Here is a 21,617-nt window from a genome sequence, read left to right as displayed (position 1 = left end):
GATTCTTGATAAAGCGATCGGAAATATATGTAATAGTAGGTACTACGTAATGTTCCAGTTACAAAGGTATTATGACGAAAACGACTGTAACGGTGAAGCAAAATATTATATTGTTTAGTTTATAGTAACATAAAGGTCTTGGTTACACATAAAAAGATAATTATTGCCAATTACAATACAAGAAATAGAGATTTCGTTACAAATAGGCTACAATTGAGAGATCTGAAAAGATCGCTCTTAAATTGTTTCCGAGGAAAAAGTATGGCATTCGGTTTTAGAGTTTTAAATTTATGCTTAAAAAACTTTAAAATTCAGGGTTCGTGCCTTAAATATGAAATTACTTCAAAAATATGGGATACCTGCTAACATACTTTTATAGAATTTAACTTAGAATTTGTATCATTTAACAATGTTTCAACTAACAGAAGTTTGGTTACGGGATTAAAATAGAATACCTATTATATATTTAGTTTTGTTTACATCATCTAAAAGTAAAAGTTAAGGTAATTGCTATTTGACAAATCGCAAAAATGCTGTACTTTGAAGTAAATTGTTTATTTTTCTAAAGCATTAACAGCTATTAAATACATGCAATTAAAAACTTCAGTTTGTGAAGATTATAAGGGCCTCTTTTTATTTAGTATACATTATCCCAATAAAAAAAAAAACTAAGTTGAAAACATTGCTGTTCGCAACTTGTTCTGTAAAAGTTTTCTTTAACATCTTGATACTTTGAAGCCAACCTCCAGAAAATGATATGTTTAGGTTTAGCAATCAATTTTAACTGTTAGTTTTATACTAAATGTTTTTCGTTTCTTAAATAATCTAAAACTAACCAAAAAACTTCCTGTGCTATTTATTTTCTTGCAGGCGCTCTATGGAATTCAGTGTCCACTGGACTGTCATGGCGGAAGGACTGTGCGCGTCATTTCGTCGCAAAATATTATTTAAAATGAATTTAAGCTTATTATTTTTGAATGAAAGTTGTGTTTATAATCGTTGAAAAATAAAATAGGGATTTTTTCATTTCTAAATGAAGCCTGCTTATATACTAAAATTTATTCGAAAGTTACGGTTTTACCAGGTAAATACTCGGAGGTTGTCATAGATTATGATGACAGATAGTAAGTGTTCTAAATAGGTATTATACCTATGTTAGGAGATAGCGCGCCTCGTTCCGGGTGCCGTGTTCCGAAATGGATTTCGTAGTAGTGCAAGTTTGGTGCAAGCCCCACATGACGGAGGGGTATGCGTCAGGCATTTCCTGTGTACAAAAAAAGACCTATATTTCGGATCCATTTTTCATCACTGACATCATGCACTATTCAAAGACTGGTCTTCAAGCATTGAGGAATTTTGGACGAGAGACATCTCGAAGGTTCCCGAAGGCTGCCTAACTGAGTTAGATTTGTCGGCTAGCTAGCTTTTTTTGAAATTGAACCTACTTAGCTGGATTGTGTGTTAGAGATTTCTTATGAGATATTATATGTACATAATATAACCATCATAAGGAAGCTCAGATTCATGCTGCGGGCAATGGAGAGAGCCTAAAGGTTGGAACGCCATTTCGGCGGCCGTGTTTCCTGCCATATATACCATAGATACCTGCAAGCCAAGAGTGAATAGGCATCTTCCAGGTAAGCGTGCTCCAACTTGGACCTCATCATTGCTTTCTTTAAAGCATGATTGTCGTCAAGCGCAAGCGCAAAGATTCAGGCGGCGCAAACCCGTAGCATGTGGAAGACCCTATTAAAGACCTATGTTCACTGTGGACGTCTGTCGGTTGATGTTGATGATTATGTCTTTAGTGCAAGTAGTTCAGTAGTTTCAGAGTTTATCGATAACAAACAAACAAACCTTTCCTCTTCATAATATATGTACTTAGTAGCGCAAACTTGGAAAAAATCTCGTGGAAACTCTTTGATTTTCCGAGATAAATGTCATTTTACCTGGCAGCCCTAATCAATTTTATCACTGATAATAATAACTAATTCATAACCGTTAAAACTAAGAGTCAAAATCTCGTTTTTCTAGTCGAGTTCCGTAGGCTCTTTGAACCCACCGCATTATTATCCCAAGAAAACCTACCATTAGATGTAGGAATAATGGAAAGAGGTCACAACCCTCAGCAATAAAGAATACGATGCGGAGAGAGATGTCACTCTCAAGGTCTTTAAATGTATCCATGCAAAAAACCACGTCGACTGGTTGCTCCGTTGCAGCGTGATTGAATATTAAACCAACAAACACACTTTTGCATTTGAAATATGGCCAGTGATTATAAGAAACAGTTTAAATCTCTCTCTGCTCTCCGAGAGACGTTAGGCAAAGTGAACACGAATTATGACACTTCTGTGTTCTTATACAAGCTTAGGTCTCTCAATTTTGTCAATTAATGTCAAATTTCTTTCTCAGATCAAAACCTAGTAAGTGGTTTAAATTCAAGAGAAGTTTAGGCCGTAGTCTTCAACAAGAAACTCAGCGGTTGCTCTTTTCAAAGATTTGATATACAATATTAAATTGCTTAAAACGCACATAACTGAAAAGTTAGTAGTGCGTGATTCCAGGATCGAACCCCCGACCTTCGATTAGGAGGCGGACGTTCTAACCACTAGGCTATGACAGTTTTTAAATTAAAGGGGTTTAAATATTTTAGTGTGAAGACTGGCCTACACATTTATTCATTAGATGTGCATCACTTTCTTTTTTAGGGTTCCGTACCTCAAAATGAAAAACGGAGCTCTTAAAGGATCACTTTGTTGTCTGTCCATTTGTCCGTCCGTCCGTCAAGAAAACCTATACAGTACTTCCCGTTGATCTAGAATCACGAAATTTGTTCTCGGATTTATTCCTTTACTTGGGCTATGAGAGTTGAGACCTATCTAGCTGCCCATAATTCTAGGTTAACGGGAAATACCCTATCGGTTTTCTTGACAGACACGACAGACGGACAGACGGACAGAAAGACAGACAACAAAGTGATCCTATAAGGGTCCCGTGTTTCCTTTTGAGATATGGAACCCTAAAAACATTATGTAAGTATGCAAAGTATTTCCCTTGCAAGCCATATTTAACAGTTGACATGTAGAGGTCATTGACTTTTCCTATCTTACTTTTAAGTTTTAATGCATCATTAAGTATTTACTGTTTTGACATGGTATTTAGATAATGGGTGATATTTATTTTATTTAATCTAATTCCTTTGAAAAACTTAGTAAGGCGCATTAATCTATAAAAAACCTAGCCAGTTCATAGACTTACTATGTTTTAAAATGGTCAAAGCGACTTACTAGCTTTTAATTTTACTTTAATGTGGGTGTCCTTACAATACAACGGGACATACTATGAAAGTTAGGCTTATGACATAAAACGATTTTCGGAAAAATGACATTTACTTTGTTTTGATATGGGGCGGTCGATATAATTAGGTACTAGGGTAAAGGCTCAAGTAAATGAACAGATTGGACGTTTTTACATGTATTAAGAGCTGGAATAAAAAACCGGCTGATATACCTTTTTTAAATATTTTCTTACAAATTCTTACACTTTTTTCAATTTCAATTTCAAAACCGTGTTCCGTTCAAACCGTTCAAAAGTGCGTGTGCGTGCGTCCATGTGTGTGTGTGAGTGTGTGTGAGTATATACTTGTCTGTATGTTTGTACGAGTGTTTGTTAGTGTGGTATTGCGTTGTATAACCACATGAGTAGCGAACAGAGTCAAAGCTTCATACAAGCGCGCTACGATAGGTACACTACTACAAGCTTGAGGCGCGTGTGTGCGTGAGCACAGGCGCTACGTCGCGTACGGAGAGAAATCGGTTTATACCGGCTCGGCCTGTGCTCAAGCTCAGGGGCTGCAGTACACGTCGCGCGTCGTGTTTTCATTTAATTTAATGTTAATGATAATAATTTAAATAGTGTTTAAAATCTATTTTCTTGAACTGTCATAGATTTTGTTCAAAATCAATATCTGAGGATCCCTAGGATCACAAAACAGGATATTGTTACCAAATTTAAAAAAATCGACGCCATTTTGAAATTCTTTGTTAATTGACCGATTTCGTTCAAAATCGAAATTTAGAGCTCCCTGGGATCACAAAATAAGAAACTGTTACCAAAATTTAAAAAAGCCGACGCCATTTTGAAATTCTTTGTAAATTGACCGATTTCGTTCAAAATCGATATTTAGAGCTCCCTGGGATCACGAAATAAGAAACTGTTACCAAAATTTAAAAAAGTCGACGCCATTTTGAAATTCTTTGTTAATTGACCGATTTCGTTCAAAATCGATATTTAGAGCTCCCTGGGATCACGAAATAAGAAACTGTTACCAAAATTTAAAAAAGTCGACGCCATTTTGAAATTCTTTGTAAATTGACCGATTTCGTTCAAAATCGATATTTAGAGCTCCCTGCGATCACAAAATAAGAAACTGTTACCAAAATTTAAAAAAGTCGACGCCATTTTGAAATTCTTTGTTAATTGACCGATTTCGTTCAAAATCGATATTTAGAGCTCCCTGGGATCACGAAATAAGAAACTGTTACCAAAATTTAAAAAAGTCGACGCCATTTTGAAATTCTTTGTTAATTGACCGATTTCGTTCAAAATCGATATTTAGAGCTCCCTGGGATCACGAAATAAGAAACTGTTACCAAAATTTAAAAAAGTCGACGCCATTTTGAAATTCTTTGTTAATTGACCGATTTCGTTCAAAATCGATATTTAGAGCTCCCTGCGATCACAAAATAAGAAACTGTTGCCAAAATTTAAAAAAGTCGACGCCATTTTGAAATTCTTTGTAAATTGACCGATTTCGTTCAAAATCGATATTTAGAGCTCCCTGCGATCACAAAACAAGAAACTGTTACCAAAATTTAAAAAAGTCGACGCCATTTTGAAATTCTTTGTAAATTGACCGATTTCGTTCAAAATCGATATTTAGAGCTCCCTGCGATCACAAAATAAGAAACTGTTACCAAAATTTAAAAAAGCCGACGCCATTTTGAAATTCTTTGTAAATTGACCGATTTCGTTCAAAATCGATATTTAGAGCTCCCTGCGATCACAAAATAAGAAACTGTTACCAAAATTTAAAAAAGTCGACGCCATTTTGAAATTCTTTGTTAATTGACCGATTTCGTTCAAAATCGATATTTAGAGCTCCCTGGGATCACGAAATAAGAAACTGTTACCAAAATTTAAAAAAGTCGACGCCATTTTGAAATTCTTTGTTAATTGACCGATTTCGTTCAAAATCGATATTTAGAGCTCCCTGGGATCACGAAATAAGAAACTGTTACCAAAATTTAAAAAAGTCGACGCCATTTTGAAATTCTTTGTAAATTGACCGATTTCGTTCAAAATCGATATTTAGAGCTCCCTGCGATCACAAAATAAGAAACTGTTACCAAAATTTAAAAAAGTCGACGCCATTTTGAAATTCTTTGTTAATTGACCGATTTCGTTCAAAATCGATATTTAGAGCTCCCTGGGATCACGAAATAAGAAACTGTTACCAAAATTTAAAAAAGTCGACGCCATTTTGAAATTCTTTGTTAATTGACCGATTTCGTTCAAAATCGATATTTAGAGCTCCCTGGGATCACGAAATAAGAAACTGTTACCAAAATTTAAAAAAGTCGACGCCATTTTGAAATTCTTTGTAAATTGACCGATTTCGTTCAAAATCGATATTTAGAGCTCCCTGGGATCACGAAATAAGAAACTGTTACCAAAATTTTAAAAAGTCGACGCCATTTTGAAATTCTTTGTAAATTGACCGATTTCGTTCAAAATCGATATTTAGAGCTCCCTGCGATCACAAAATAAGAAACTGTTACCAAAATTTAAAAAAGTCGACGCCATTTTGAAATTCTTTGTTAATTGACCGATTTCGTTCAAAATCGATATTTAGAGCTCCCTGGGATCACGAAATAAGAAACTGTTACCAAAATTTAAAAAAGTCGACGCCATTTTGAAATTCTTTGTTAATTGACCGATTTCGTTCAAAATCGATATTTAGAGCTCCCTGGGATCACGAAATAAGAAACTGTTACCAAAATTTAAAAAAGTCGACGCCATTTTGAAATTCTTTGTTAATTGACCGATTTCGTTCAAAATCGATATTTAGAGCTCCCTGGGATCACAAAATAGGAAACTGTAACCAAAATTTAAAAAAGTTGGCACCATTTATAATTCTTTCTAAATTGACTGATTTCGTTCAAAATCGATATTTAGATCTATCGATCGATATTTAAAGATCGATATTTAAACTAGGCAATCACAACAAAAACAAACTTTACCATCTTGTTGAACAAATAACTATTGTTAATTAAATTGTATCCTCCAGTGCCAGCCCTACCAAAATAGTTATAAATTTTGCTCGCTTCTTAGAAGCTTTGCCTCTGTTTGCTACTCTATAGTATAACACCATGTTAGTAAATCTTAGTATATTTTTAACCGACTTTAAAAAAAGGAAGAGGTTCTGAATTCGTTGGTATCTTTTTTTTAATGTATGTTCACCGATTGCTCAAAGACGCCTGGACCGATTTGGAATTTTTTTTTTTTTTGAAAAGCTAGGTATACTTTGCAGGTGGTCCCATATAAATTTGATGAAGTTCTGATGAATATCTTCTGAGATGGAGAACAGAACTCCTCAATGGATAAGAGCAAATTGCTCGCGATCAGTGTAATTGCTTAGTAAACAGTAGGGTTTTAGCTGGGCATGGCATATTATTATAGTACAGTGGGGCCACTAAAAATTTTGAAATAAAAAATTTTCAAAATAAAAATAAAACCGACTTCAAAAACCACAATAACTTAAATTATTTTTTACTTTTTAGTGTTTGTGATTTTGAAGTCGGTTTTATTTTTCTTTTGAATTTTTTTTATATTTATTCTGGTATTCTTCTTTCTTGGATATGGATCCCTCTTGGGTATCCCCATTTCTCTCTGTCTTTGGTACTATCAAGCTAATTTTCTCTCGCGATTTGCACAATAGCATTAGACCAACGCGTCTTCGGTCTACCTACCTGTCCTTCTTTCATCTGTAAAAATCGATACAATATGACCATTTGCATTTCAGTTTTAGGGCATGTCTCAAGGTGTCTGTAGGCTTTGTCTTTTTTCTTATGTCTTCAATTCTCACTTTGAATATTTTTTGCTTAATTTATGCACCTTGCCATCGCCCTTTAGCAAGTCACTATTTCTTTTTATATTCTTTGTCTGGACCCATGTTTGGCTGGCATAGGTAAGGCATGGCAGGATGCATGTATCTATAACGGATCTTTTAAGATGTACTGGGTAAGCTCCTTTCATTCTTTCCTTTTGTGCCCAGTAAAACAAGCATACTCGGGCTACTTTGAGAACCCATTAGCAGCTAACAGCAAGGCCTGGACTCCAATTTTTATAGGATCAATTTTTATAGGATCCTATGTGGAAGCTGTATTTCCTCGTTGCGTTTATGAGCAAATAAGAATAGTTAACTACTTTTACTAAAAAAAAAAATTATAATTTGGCGCAAACCATCTAAACACCATGATGATTATTATTTCTGCGTTGTGAATATTACCAGAAGAAACAGCAAAAAAAATTGTTCCAAGTGGCTCTATTGTAACTTGCAGTCTGCAATTTGAACGATTCTGACTTCTGGTGATAAATCTGTACCTCAGCCCCAACCCAGTACCTCTAATCTACCATTTCAAGAACTTTCAGAAGGTAGTGACGATGTAGTGACTTTTTTACATCTCAACTTAGACCATTCAATCAAAATTATTTGGATCACTTAATGAGAGATCTTAGATTGTCTAAAAAGCATCAGAACATGTGGCTTCTCGGCTCAAAGGAACAAATCTGATAACATCAGACACTTGTGTTACGGTATATTATTCTCACTACTCTTAACACATTCAGTAGCTGATGTTGCACTTCCAGCGACTTGGATGCAACAAGGGCGTTAAGTTTCATTTTCTCTGTAGTCATTTGGACTGTTTTCCAGAAAATTTAGGTGACTTTCAAACTAAGATAACTATACCAAAGGGGATAATATCATATGAAAGGGCTCTATTATACATTCTAAAACAGGTTTTATTTATTATTATTATGTAAAATAGTTTTTGATTTATCGCGCAAAATGTAGAAAAAAATATACAATAAGTCAAAAACTGAAAATCTGACATTTTTTTTAAAATTCCAAGCCGAAAATATACTTAAGAATTTATTAATAGGAATCGAGAGTTTATGCACTAGATAGAGTTCGTTCATTCACTGAAATTCCCAGTTCATTTACTGGCAATTTATTCTTTTGTTAAATAAAATAATTTATAATAATTAATACCACGCATTTTTTTGCGTTTTTGATATTTAAATAATTTAAGAGTGTATACCTACTGTGTATAGACACAGATAAAAAAAAATATAAAAATTATATATAGAACGATTCTCATATATCTTAATTTTAGGTCAAAGTCAGGGTAATCCTTATTCGTTCATGTACTGGATCTTTTACCCTCCTACGTCAAAATACTAAAAGTCCGCGTAAATTTCGCAGATTGAAATGTCTGCTTGATTAATTGTCAATAGAGGGTCATGACATGTCAAAATTGCTAGTTTGAAGGGGAAATCGTCAATGTCATTCGCATAGGTTTTCCTCTTAACAATGCTTGCTTGCGTCAATGCATACAATACGGGGGCAGGACAATGCATTTCCTATTAGGACCATCAGTACAAAAGTTTATTCAGCAGGCATCATACTCATAGAGTTGGCAGCCCTACTCAAACTGCAGAGCGACTATTTATAAATACCTAACACATAAACTATAATTAGACGGGAGTTATTGACCCCTTCCCCACATATCAGAACCACTAAATACAGAATATTGAGTTCTATTCCCGGTTAACTTTATTGTGTACTGACTTCCTTCTAAAACTGTTCACACATCTAACACCACACCTTGATATGTAACACATTGTAAAGAGAGTAGTAGGTTTGAATTTCTAATGCCATCATAGAGCCAGTGCTTTAGTGTAAGTTTTCAATTTTTGAGGCCTTAGTGTAACTTTTCAAGTTAACGTTAACTGTTCGTAAATCTGTCATTTAGTGTGGATAACAAAAGAACAGAAAAGTGATCAGTGATCACTGATTAGATTTACGGTCGGCCTCCGCATTCGAGTGGCATTTCCGTGAAACTATTCCATCAAAAACCTGTCACACTTATGACCTTTTTCTATAAAAACGCCACACACACCTAACGCATGTGCATAACCGTGCCACGCGAATATGATCATTAAGGTGCTAAACGACTTACGACCTTTGACTGTACATAGTTGAATTAAGTACATTTTTGCACACTGTCTGCAGCGGCAGTAGATTGCGTTCCGGTCCCAATATTGTAGTCTATTATTTACCCACAATTTTGCAAAATAAATTTGATTTGATTTTGAACTGAGTGATTTATGCACAGTAATTTACACTGAAAAGTTACACTGTGGTCTCAAACTATACGGTCAAAGAATATGGTGAAATTCGTGAAAAACGTGGTGAAATCCATATACATATAAATCTGATAGACTAATCTTCAACAGTCGTTGAATCCGTCAAATGACGGAATTGTTACGAGTCGAATACACAAATAGCAATACATTGACGATCATTTTTAAATTCCTCCAGCCTACTGATTCGCTATTAGTGTCTAACACTGAATTATAGCCACCGAGTTGATTTGACATTTTTTTAACCCATTGAAGGTTTTCTACGAAAAATTATTTTACTATTACTCAATGACGCAGAAAAATGTCAAATCAGCTCGGTGGCTACCATTCAGTGTTAGACATTGAGTTAACGAATCACCCTGCAGCGCAGTCGGCGTATACGACTTGTGTTAATAGATGTGCGACCATCTTAATTTCAAAGTATGCCATATTGAGCACAATATTAAGTTCGTTCCCTGTAAACTTTATTGTATTAACTTCCGTCTTACGACTGCGTAGTGAATGTGTTTCGATAAAACCCGCTTAAAGATCAATCAGTATTGTAAAAGTGGGTTAGCATTCTTTACGAGCATTTCTTATTAATGAATCAGAGTTTTGTACTGAAAGCATTTATGGCTTTATATATGAGAAAAATATATAGTAAAAATCAGCTCTGTTGTGTAACTTAAATTAAATTTCCTATACTCAAATTGAAAATGGTTTTTATGGTAGACGTAAGTGTAAACATGTAAAAAATTCAGGCTGGCAGATCCTAGGTATTGCAAAATAATGACGGATTTAACTAATCGGTTTTTATTGTATATTTAATAATACATTCGTTGCTTGTTTTCCTTTTAGTAACTTATATTTTCGTCATAACCACCAAACCAGTGCATTTTTCCTACAAATAACTAATGAAACAAGTACATATTATTTATTAAATCAAATCCTTTTATTCCGATTCATTTAAGATTGTCTCTTACTAGCTCATGGGCAGGACTTCGTTCGCGTGGATTTAGATTATTAAAAATCCCGTGGAAACTCTTTGATTTTCCGGGATAAAAAGTCGCCTAGATATCACTCTCCAGCTATAGCTACCCATGCAAAAATCACGTCGGACTCCTTTTTTACGTGATTGAAGGACAAACCATCGAAACAACAGAGACAAGTAGGACACTTACGTTTTATTTTATTTATAATATGGGTAAGTAGGTAGTGATTTCAAACAATCGCTAATGAGCTGTTTGTTTATACCTGACTCCAGTCTACATAGTTACTAAATCACATTTTAATGGATCACAGACAGATGCTATTAGCTCTACGAACCATGATAACCATCAAAAAGTAGGTTAACGATGTAAACAAACGTTATAGTTGGAACTTTTTGCAGTAAGTATTCCTCAGACAGTTAAGTTTCTCCTTTTCTTACTAGTAGGTACCTATACCGACTCTCGTGTTTAGTCTGACTTTAACAACTCAGATAATCCTGTTGATAGTATAATAATTATTTCTAACTAGATGATGCCCGCAGCTTCGCCCGCGTGGATTGGTCAGATCTCCTGCAGCATCAGGATTAAGGAGTTGGAATCCAAATTTTTTATGGAACAATGTCGCAAAGTTCCTTTATCGATCTAAAAAAAAATACGCAAATCGGTTCAGAAATCTCGGAGATATTAGTGTACATAGGTAGAAAAACACAACTCCTCCATTTTTCAAAGTCGGTTAAAAATGTAGCCTATGTTACTCCTTGGTTAATCCTCTACTTGTCTGTGAAAGTCTCGTCAAAACAGGTTTAGCCATTCCAAAGATTAGCCCGTTCAAACACACAGACACTTCAATTTTATTTATTAGTAAGTATAGAATATAAATGGTAGGTATTATAGAGGATTCAGATATTACAGAAGAAGACTTCTAGTTGTATCTTGCGAATAAATATGAACGGTGTCTGAAGGTGAGTGAAGGTAATGTACGTAAAATTTATACCGTCCATGAAATTAAATTACTTCGTTTGTACACGACTCGCGCTAAGAAAACTAGATGGTTGAGATAAAACTTTCAAAATTCAAATGCATATATTATAAGTTAAGCTTGTTGAGTACAATATTTCAACTTCACCTTCGTTGGTTTTTAATTTATGCAGTTTTATCAGACTTTTTCACAGATTTTTCCAAATGATAGGCAATGGATTGGGCGGACTAGAGAGAAAGGTTTAGAGTTTAGACCTAGTCCGCCAAATTGGCTTGGTGCGGAATGGCAGACTTCACAAACCTTTGAGAAAAATTTTAAGCCCCTCAAATATCGTGATTCTTGATTCTTACAATGAAAATTTAAAAAAAAAACAAAAATGAAAAAAAAACCGACTTCAATAACCACAAACACTAAAAAGGAAAAAAAAAATGTCAGTCTCTTTTTTTAAATTTTACTTCTCTCACAATTTATTTCAAATGGCCCCACTGTATTAAAATATTAAAGCTTACCTGGTTAAAAGCCTACTGTTTACTAAGCTATTACACCGATCGCGAGCAATTGACTCTTATCCATTGAAGAGTTCTGTTCTCTACATACAGTCGAATAGAGAAACTCCTCCTTTTTTTGAAATCAGTTAAAAAATCTATTCATCCAAGTTCACATGAAACATTACTGTACCGATCTTGAACTCAAAATAGAACCATGTTGCAGTAGGTATGTGACATAGAGATCCGAGACAATGGTGTCACGTCATTGGACCCTTGTTGTCTCGGACAATGAGGCTACGACAATGCATGGGAATCGGCGAACGAAATAATGTACCTTTTTGTAATAACATGCAACTGCTATCGGTAATAATATGTTGAGAATGGTGGAGGAAACATACGGGGTACCCTTAGATTAACTAGGCCACGCCTAGGCAGGCCAGGTGGTAGCAAAAATAATAGAGCTGATAATCAAGTGAAGAAAAAATCACAATTAAACTTTTAGGATATCTATATTTTGGATAGCCTTTTCATTTCCCAAACTAAATTTAGTTTAGAGATTGTGATTTTATTTCGTAAAAAACATCTGAAATCTAAAACCGGCAAAAATCGCTTTAAAACGATAAGGTCGCCAGCCAACAGTACTTAGTTCTATATTTTTATTTCTATATTGTTTTATATTTATGTCTTCCTTTTTTATGATGGTGTAAGTATAATAAAGTTTATACTTAGGTAATTTCATTCATTGCATTTTCATTCAAAATTTGGAGCCTTTGACAATCATTTTATTGATAAAAGTTTAGAGCATTTTTACTCAAAACTAAATAAAGTTTAGAGCACTTTTCATTTCGAGACTAAACTAGGTAAATCTAAGCTTAGAGCATAATTATGTGTATTTTGATTTTGTTTTAGTAAGAGTGGGATAGAAGATACAAGTATACCGACAAAAAAAATTACCTAACTGACAAGAATTAAAAACGTGTGAGGTTAACACTTGCAAACGATAAATTAACTTTAACAAAGTAGTTCAGTATACCCGCTGTTCGTTGGCTTTTTATTTGTTTTTGTCTCACGCTGGGAAGTGGGAACCGGGGAGTTGGTAGCATGTGGTGGAAGTGCGTTGAACAACGATGATAGATGAATGCTCTTAATGAGTTTAGCTTTTAGGAAAGACATTTTAACACTTCCGCGTGTGTCTTGGGGTGAGACGTTATAGGTACTTTTGTAAGAACTTAACCACAACTATGTCAAGTACCTAATTTAAGCTTAGGCCTACCTGTTAATATTTAAGTACTTACTTACTGGCACATTAGTTATTTTTTATGTGCTAAATGGTTCATAACAGGGAATGAAAATAGCATAGAATCGAAACTTGAAGGTCTCAGTATGTTCAGAAATAAAATAAATCAATGGTGTTTATTTGTAATCCAAAAACCATGAATTTATGGTTACATCACAAAAAAAAATTAAAATGTGTTCATGAACAAATAATTTTATTGTTTTTTTTCCAATTTTCAAAGTAAGATGCCAAGTGGGGTATCAAACGAAAGGGCTTTACCTGTACATTCTAAAACAGATTTTTATTTATTTGTATGCCTTCGTTTGTATGTTTTCGTTTTATCGTGCAAAATATCGAAAAAATACCCGAGTACGGAACCCTCGGTGCGCGAGTCTGACTCGCACTTGGCCGGTTTTTTTCATGTTAATGCCTATGTGAATATCAGCACTGCTGTAGAAAATTATCTAACTCTCATTAACAATTACAAATTAATGTTTATGCTGATGCTGAACAATTCAAAATATTTCATGCTTCGTCATAAAGTCATGAATGCATTTCGAAGTCACGATCGCTATCGGCAATCGGCATTCCTAACCTGCGGGTCAACCGTTGATCTTTTGTACAGGAAATGACGCGCGCTATATTGATAGGCCTATATTGAATTACACTGTTACGTCAATTTGTCTTTATGTATTCAAAATTAATTTAATTCAATCGGCAATTATATACGCAGGTAATCACTAGGTACCTACCTACAATCGACATACCTATTACTATTACTACGCTTGGTAATATTGTCCCTGTCCCGTTGGCACCCTTTGAGTACGGAACTCTAAAAACGATGATAATGATGATAATTTTATTGTATCTACTCATTTTTAGGGTTCCGTACCCGAAGAGTGCCAACGGGACCCTATTAGGAAATCTCCGTGTCCGTCCGTCTGTCTGTCAGCGGGGCTGTATCTCGTAAACCGTAATAAGTAGAAAGATGAATTAATTTTCAGAGACTGTGTATTTTTATTGCTGCTTTTACAACAAATACTTAAAATCTAAAAATAGCCGCCATGAAAACAACAAAATAAAATAAAAAATATTTCTTGTACTAAGATCGATGGGACATAAAATTCTTGACACGTCACATTTTATAATAGTAGGTCGCATAATGGTCGGTAGGTACCTATAGTAGTAAGGCAGGTTACTAAATACCTAAAGTCCAAGATATATCACAACATTTTCACAAATCCGATGTTTGCTTAGCACTACAGGGGAAAAGTGAAAACCGCGCCAGATTGTGTCAGATAAAAACATTATCTGCGATAGGAATAGGTAGGTATATGAGAGCAAATACATAGATCACCAAGATATCGTGTTAAAATGTTTTCCAGATAACTGGCACAATGTGTAACTTGGTACAGTCGACTTCAAACTACCAGAAAAATATAAAAGAGTCTGTTTGTTACCTTCTTGCTATAACTATATAACTACTTACCCTACTGCAGGTGTACCTCTGGTTTAAGACTTTTATTAGTTTCATAAAGGAATTTCCACTTAAATGAAACTTATAGGCTATGTTACAGAGTTCAAAATTACATTTTAGAGCGCACAATTATTATAGAATAGATATGTTAGTAGACAATTAAGATATGTTATTTCAATTTCTAACTTCTAATACATAATATTATAATATCACACTAGTGGGTAGATTTATACTTTAATTCTTAAAGTACCATCGCAACAAGTGTAAATCGTGTAAATTAAAAATTTATAACACCCCCGACAAGTGAAGGTTACAGTAACTAGAAAAGACCGAAAAGACCTGATAACTTTCAAACGGCTGAACTGATTTTCTTGGACTATTCCGCGCCTACGATCTAAAGTATCTGAGTTTTCCAAAACATCATTTTCAAATAAATAATTATGTATTTAGGCAACGTCCATTTTGACAGCTTGACATTTGTCAATTGACATAATATTATGAACCTAACGGTTATCTAACCTTCTTTTCTACAAGAAAACTAGAAAAGAGCGGATAACTCTTAAACCGCTGAACCAATTTTTTTGGATTATAGCTAAGAACACTCTCGATCAAGCCACCTTTCAAACAAAAAAAAGTAAATTAAAATCGGTTCATTCGTTTAGGCGCTACGATGCCACAGACAGATACACAGATACACAGACACACAGATACACACGTCAAACTTATAACACCCCTCTTTTTTGGTCGGGGGTTAACAAAAAACATACCAACGCGCGAGGTCCAATAGTCAGCGCGAGCCACGGCTGAGCTGACTGAGCTGACTCACTATATAAATTACATAGATTCATAAACGAACTAGATGTGACATGAAAAAATATCACACTAATATTATAAAGGCGAAAGTTTGTATGTGTGTGTGTGTGTGTGTGTGTATGTTTGTTACTCCTTCACGCAAAAACTACTGGACGGATTTGGCTGAAATTCGGAATGGAGATAAATAATATCCTGGATTAGCACATAGGCTACTTTTTATCCCGGAAAACCAAAGAGTTCCCACGGGATTTCGAAAAACCTAAATCCACGCGGACGAAGTCGCGGGCGTCAGCTAGTTATTTATATTTGACAAGTTATTATTTATTTTTGTTACGTTATTTTTATAGTTTAAGGCTTATTCATAAAATGGGTTTTTAGTAGTGTAACGTAAACTGGAACGTAGTCGCGTCACTTCACCGCTCTCGCTCTGACAGGTCTATGCCTGTCAGCTGCTATCGATGGCTAAATTAACTCTGGACGTGCCAACGTACTGATTTCACTTTACAACGTACATTTTGTGTTCTAATTTTGTGTAATTCGGTCTCTCTGTGTGTCATTTGGAACCCTAGTCCCTTTATAAGTTTGTTAATAAACTTACAGTAGTTTTTTAAAAGTGTGTATACTTTTGCACTCTTTAATATTTTTAGGAAGTTTATTATACAATTGAGCACTTTCAAATGTAATATTTCGTTTACCATAGTTAGTTCGTGGTGCGCGTAAGATTATGTTGTTGGCACTTCTTAGTCGTTGTAATTGAGGATATTTATTTTTAATTGTAAAGGTTATGTTTGAGTGTATTTCTTTTGATAATAATTTTCGGATTAGGATGCAAGTGTAATATTTGTAGGTATTACTTATGTTCATTAATTTAGTTTCTTTATATACCTGTTCTGTTGAGGTTAGAAAATCATAGTACCTAGATACATAGATAGAATCATAGTACCTACATACCTAGTTCGTAAAGTTAAGTAAAACGCATATGTATAGGTACTTAAACTTAACTACTGAAAAGTTAAAGGTGCGTGCTCGCAATCGAACCCCCCAATCCCCGAATAAGAGGCTGTAGTCTCTAGTAGTAGTGGCTGTAGTGTGGAGGTGGATGCGACGGGTCTGCCCGCGAAATTCTTTAATTTGGTTTTTCGCAATTTGTAAATTAATACGACAAAGTAGGCTTATATGGCACTTTAGTTGTGCCAATGGCAGTATCATCCTCACAGGTTTATATAAAAATCTTTACTTGAAAAGGTCCAGTTTAAGAAATTAATTCTAGTAAGTACCTATCGACTAATTTTTGAGAATAGTCGATACTAGAATTAATTTCTTAAACTGGACCCTTTCAAGTAAAGATTTTTATATAAACCTGTGAGGATGATACTGCCCTTGTCGCATTAAAATACCATAAGCCTACGTTGTCGTATTAGTTCACAAATTGCGAAAAACCAAATTAAATTTGAATTTCGCGGGCAGGCCCGTCGCTTGTCCCATAACCATTAGACTATCACCACTTAATAAACTATCTAATAAATAGTTATTATGTCATACCTAGGTAGGTACCTTACAGAATACGGGTACAACGAAAGTGAAAAGACATTTAGTAGCAAAATTGATTAAAAAAAAAAAGAAAGAACGAACATTATTTGACAATAATAACGCTTGTTATTATTACATCAGACGTAGCAAAAAACCTGGCAGGTAGGTATCTATACCAGTGAAGTACAATTAAATATTTTACCGTTCTACTTTTTTTATGGTTAATTGCCTTTTTAGGGTTACGTAGTTAAATAAGAAACCCCTGTTTGGTCTAGTTTGCACACAAACATACATTGTGTGTTACAATTTACAGCCATTTAAAAAATGAACTAAGTATAGGTAAGAGCCGTAAAACTGTTTAGGACAGTGGTAGAAAACTGTAACCAACCCGCCACACAGGGGCATATGTCTTTTTTACCCGACTGCGGCAAACCCAAAAGGGAGTTTTAGCAGTCTATGTATGTACATAATATGTGAGCCGAGTCCCTGTGAAAAAGGACCCCGGATGGGTTTGAAACTAGTCGGGCTTACGTCGACTAAACATGTGACTAAAGCTGGAGTCTTATAATATGTATATTTATAACAGAGGCGTATAAAAATTTTGAAAAAAACCTGAACATAATATTATTCTTATTATTCTATGTTGAAAAAAATTATGATACCCACTTATAATATAATATGCTTTTATTACAGTTTTTGGAAATAAACTACCGTTGATGAAATAATGAATAAAATATAGGTATTGATATTATTTATTTATGATACAAATGAATGACTACGGAATCCTGCATTATACGTGTTCTAACACGCACTTCACCAACTTCGTATTTCATGTTTAATTGGCGTTTTTCATTGGCACTAATAATATAATCAACAGGTTTGCCTTTTATCCATGAAAATGGGACACCTGTCCTACTAGTAGGTTACTCATACCTACATAAATTAAGGAGACGAGTGCAATACATTTTTCACTTCCTTTTTTCCAGCTGAAACCTATATTATTATCTTAGAAATGTCACTTAAATCCAAAGAATAAATAATAAATAATTAATTATGTTTCTTAAAAAAATGGGGTGACCTGGTTTTTGAAATTTCGCGGATTTTCTAGGACGATAGGACTTCCTAAATAAGAAGTTAGGAAGATAGGATTCTTAGAATTCTAGAGAAGATTTCATACTAGATATTTTTAGTTCAAGCTTACCAACTGTTATAGGTACGTTCCCTAATTCCTAATCCAATCACAAGCATAATTTTTTTAGAAATATATTCGGTATTTTGTAATGTCATACTTATATCAGCATTTCTTTCATTTCATTTCAATTTTTCCTATTAAATTCATATTGTATTTAACTATTTAAGTGCTGACTGTACTCAAGCGATAAGTGGATAGGTAGGTATATTGTTGTATAAAAGAAAAATAGTTTTACGCGACGTTGCATGGTTGAGCACAATATTAATGATTCGTGATTTTTTCACTAGTTGCGTTGTAGTATAAAACCATGTAATTAATACCAGATGATCAGTTTCTAAAGAAGAATCTTATGCCGAGCCATTTATAGCAAGTCACTTTTCATTTGTATGTTTTTCTTAGATTGCAATTAAGTAAGAGATAAATAGGTAATTGGGTATTGTGTATGACATGTTGCACTATGACAATTTATAAAGCGCACTATGAAATTTATTCTCCGATTCTTTGTCTCAGACTTTTTAATTTTTACACGCCTAACGCCAGTTCAAGATTCATGAAGTTATTCCCTATTCTTATCCAACCTAAGAAAGAAGGAAGGTTCTCAATTCGGTGCGATGAATTTTTTAAAACGAAATTCTTTTTTATTATTATTCATACCAACTAAAAAATTAGGAAATTAGAAAAAAAAGATAAGAAGTGGATAGCGAAGCACATTCCTAGAAGAGATCAGTAACTCTTGATTTGTCTATTTTGTATTTATTCTCTCCCAGGAGATTCTACCTAATTGTGGTTGACATTGTTTCTGCAGATATATCTACCTACTATAATATATTTTGTAATAAGTTCTATTAATATACTATATCGATATATTGACTACAACCTCATCTAATGATAAGTACCTAACTGTTAATAGCTGTCTAAGAGGAACTTAAACTGACCCAACCGGTAATCGAACGTGGGAATTTGCTTGTGACTCGTGACTCGACTATTTGTACCGTTGCTTAAGAGAGATAAGCTAAGCCTCTCTTCCGTAGAGAATCAAATATAGCTTTTATTTATTTATATGTTTACATACTTTATAAAGAAGGTATTTAATGTTTTCTTTCACTGAAAGTAGGATAAGAATGTATGCCGCATTAAAACAATGACAGTTAACGCAATACACGGCGACGACAATCGATCTCTCCATATCGTCTCTATTATATCTTATATGGTAACATAATTTCTAATTAGACCTACATATTCACCTTAATAGAGTCCGCATTCCTGTGCCATCCTTATAAATAATAAGAAGCTCCGAATGAATATTTTAAAAACTTTCAGTCCAGTGAAAGTACCCTCGGTAGTTCTCACTTTAACACACTATAACACTTCACTTCACCAAAACACAGATTTCGTTTCGGTTGTGACGTCACCTTAAACTATAAACACCATAAAGGTTATGGATTTGAGGATAGGTTTAGTATTGGCCGTCACGATACCGATGTATTGTGTTACGACGCTCGTTAACGTACGGCCGTCTCGATTCGATGCGCGTACGCGAATGATATACAATACGAGCGAATGAGGTAGAGAGCGGCGGTGCAGACGCAGCTGAGACGAAGTATTACCAGCTCTTATTTCGAATGTCCTACAAAATGTATAAATTATACTATGAATAAGTCGAATTTATATTTTATCTTTTATTGACCTAAATATATATTTTTTTATATATTTATTTACCTATAGGTATAACCTTATATTTTTTATGGTTTATAATGCAATAAGCCCTTAAATTCTGTGCCCTGTGAATTTGATTTTTCCCAAAAAAACATTGTTTTCAAATGCTCCAAAATAATATATTTTGTATTTTCTCTCTCTACTATCATATTACAACTATTTCTTCATCATTTCAGAGAATAGTTTTAATAAAAGACCTCGCAACAAATTCCCTTTTTGATTTAATTATATAGTGTTTGTAGTCATCTATTTTTCTTACCAATAATTTATTTCTGTCCTATCTCACGAAACATTGTAATTCCTAACATTCAATATTATAAATGTCAAACTTTGGAATTGTAGAATTGTATGATTATGTATATATTGTATACTTTTATAATATAATTATATTACTTTTTTGTTACCATCGTGAAATAAATAATCTTCAACTTTATGGGAGGTCAAGAGGTTACAGGCTAGCAACTCAGTGGCTGCGCGAGCGCATGCAATGGTGCGCCCGTCGGAATGCAATACCTCTATTTCACTCCAACTTAAGCGGTTCTTTACATTTCCGTCTCTTTCATACATGCTTATGAATGGTTGCGGTTATGCTATACAGTTGTTCTCAGTATATAACGACTTTACTTGTAATTGAGATCTTTTTGCCTGTGGTCCCTAACTCCCTATAAAGGTTCGCTGTTCAACGTTTGTGGTAATAAGAATAATAATGTTGATGATACTATTCTAATATATTAATTCTGCTGTGAATAAAACTGTTGTTGATTTTCTATAAACTAAAAAATAAAAAAAAAACATTTCCTAACCTAAGTATGTTTTGTTGGTAAACAAACTCTTCATTGGAATCTATCAATTTTAAAATTTTCATGATTAGTAAGGTTCATAAAGTTACAAAACTCCTACCTCTCATTAATTCTAGTTAGGTAGTAGTTTAGACTTTAGCCGCAAAAGAGCTTCAAATTATACCTTCAGACTCTAAAACTCAGACTTAAAAATGAATTCAGAAAATCAGTTGCAAATAAAAAATAGTGGATGCCCACACTTTTGGATTTTTTACAACATAATTCAATTTCTTTACCAACGTGAAAGTTATTAATTACAAGATCTAGGCTACACTTGATATTAAAATTATTATCGTTATTACTTGCGGAATTCTTTGTACGGAAACATTATTTTTTCCTTCAACAGTGGTAATTATTCCGGTATTAGGTCGCCGGCTAAACAAGATAGCATCTCATGCAGAAGTCACGTTTTGATTACCGTTATGTTGGTAGTTGGTACAGACTATAGACTGCTTTTGCTAAATCCGCTGTGAAATACCTACTAAAGTACTACTATACTGACTGACAGATATTATTATACTAGTTACATAGTACAATTTAACGTTCGGACAGAGTAAATGCTAAGTTTCTTGCTGGCTCTTCTCAGTAGAATCTGCTTTCCCAATCGATGATTTAGACTTTAGACGTGCGTACGTACCACACGTGTCACATGCTGGTCTACATGAAATAAAGATATTTGAATTTGAATTTTCATCCTTTTCTTAATGTTACCAGTTATAAAGGATGTCAATAATTTTAGAGATTTGAATTGAGTATAATTAACTGAATAATCAACTGAATGTCAAATTTACTAGGACGAAATTAGCACCTATTACATATTTATTTACCTACTATCAATTACATACAC

The 21,617-nt window shown here is 34.1% G+C and overlaps 1 protein-coding gene across 5 annotated transcripts in view; it reads right to left on the bottom strand.

Moving 5' to 3' along the window:
* LOC123870224 overlaps positions 1–21,617 on the bottom strand; it is a 100,181-nt gene that overhangs the window by 25,815 nt on the left and 52,749 nt on the right. The window contains exon 1 of one of the 5 annotated variants that reach the window (XM_045913441.1): positions 19,460–19,776. The exons of the other annotated variants lie outside the window; for them this stretch is intronic. The gene's annotated coding sequence lies outside the window, so the exon portion shown is untranslated. Of the gene's footprint in view, positions 1–19,459; positions 19,777–21,617 lie in introns of those variants that run through there. 5 annotated transcript variants of the gene reach the window in all.

The sequence above is a fragment of the Maniola jurtina genome, chromosome 12 (assembly GCF_905333055.1).
Source record: "Maniola jurtina chromosome 12, ilManJurt1.1, whole genome shotgun sequence".
Lineage (NCBI taxonomy): Eukaryota > Metazoa > Arthropoda > Insecta > Lepidoptera > Nymphalidae > Maniola > Maniola jurtina.
The sequence above is the reverse complement of the archived record's forward strand: the minus strand, read 5'-3'. Positions and strand labels throughout refer to the sequence as shown.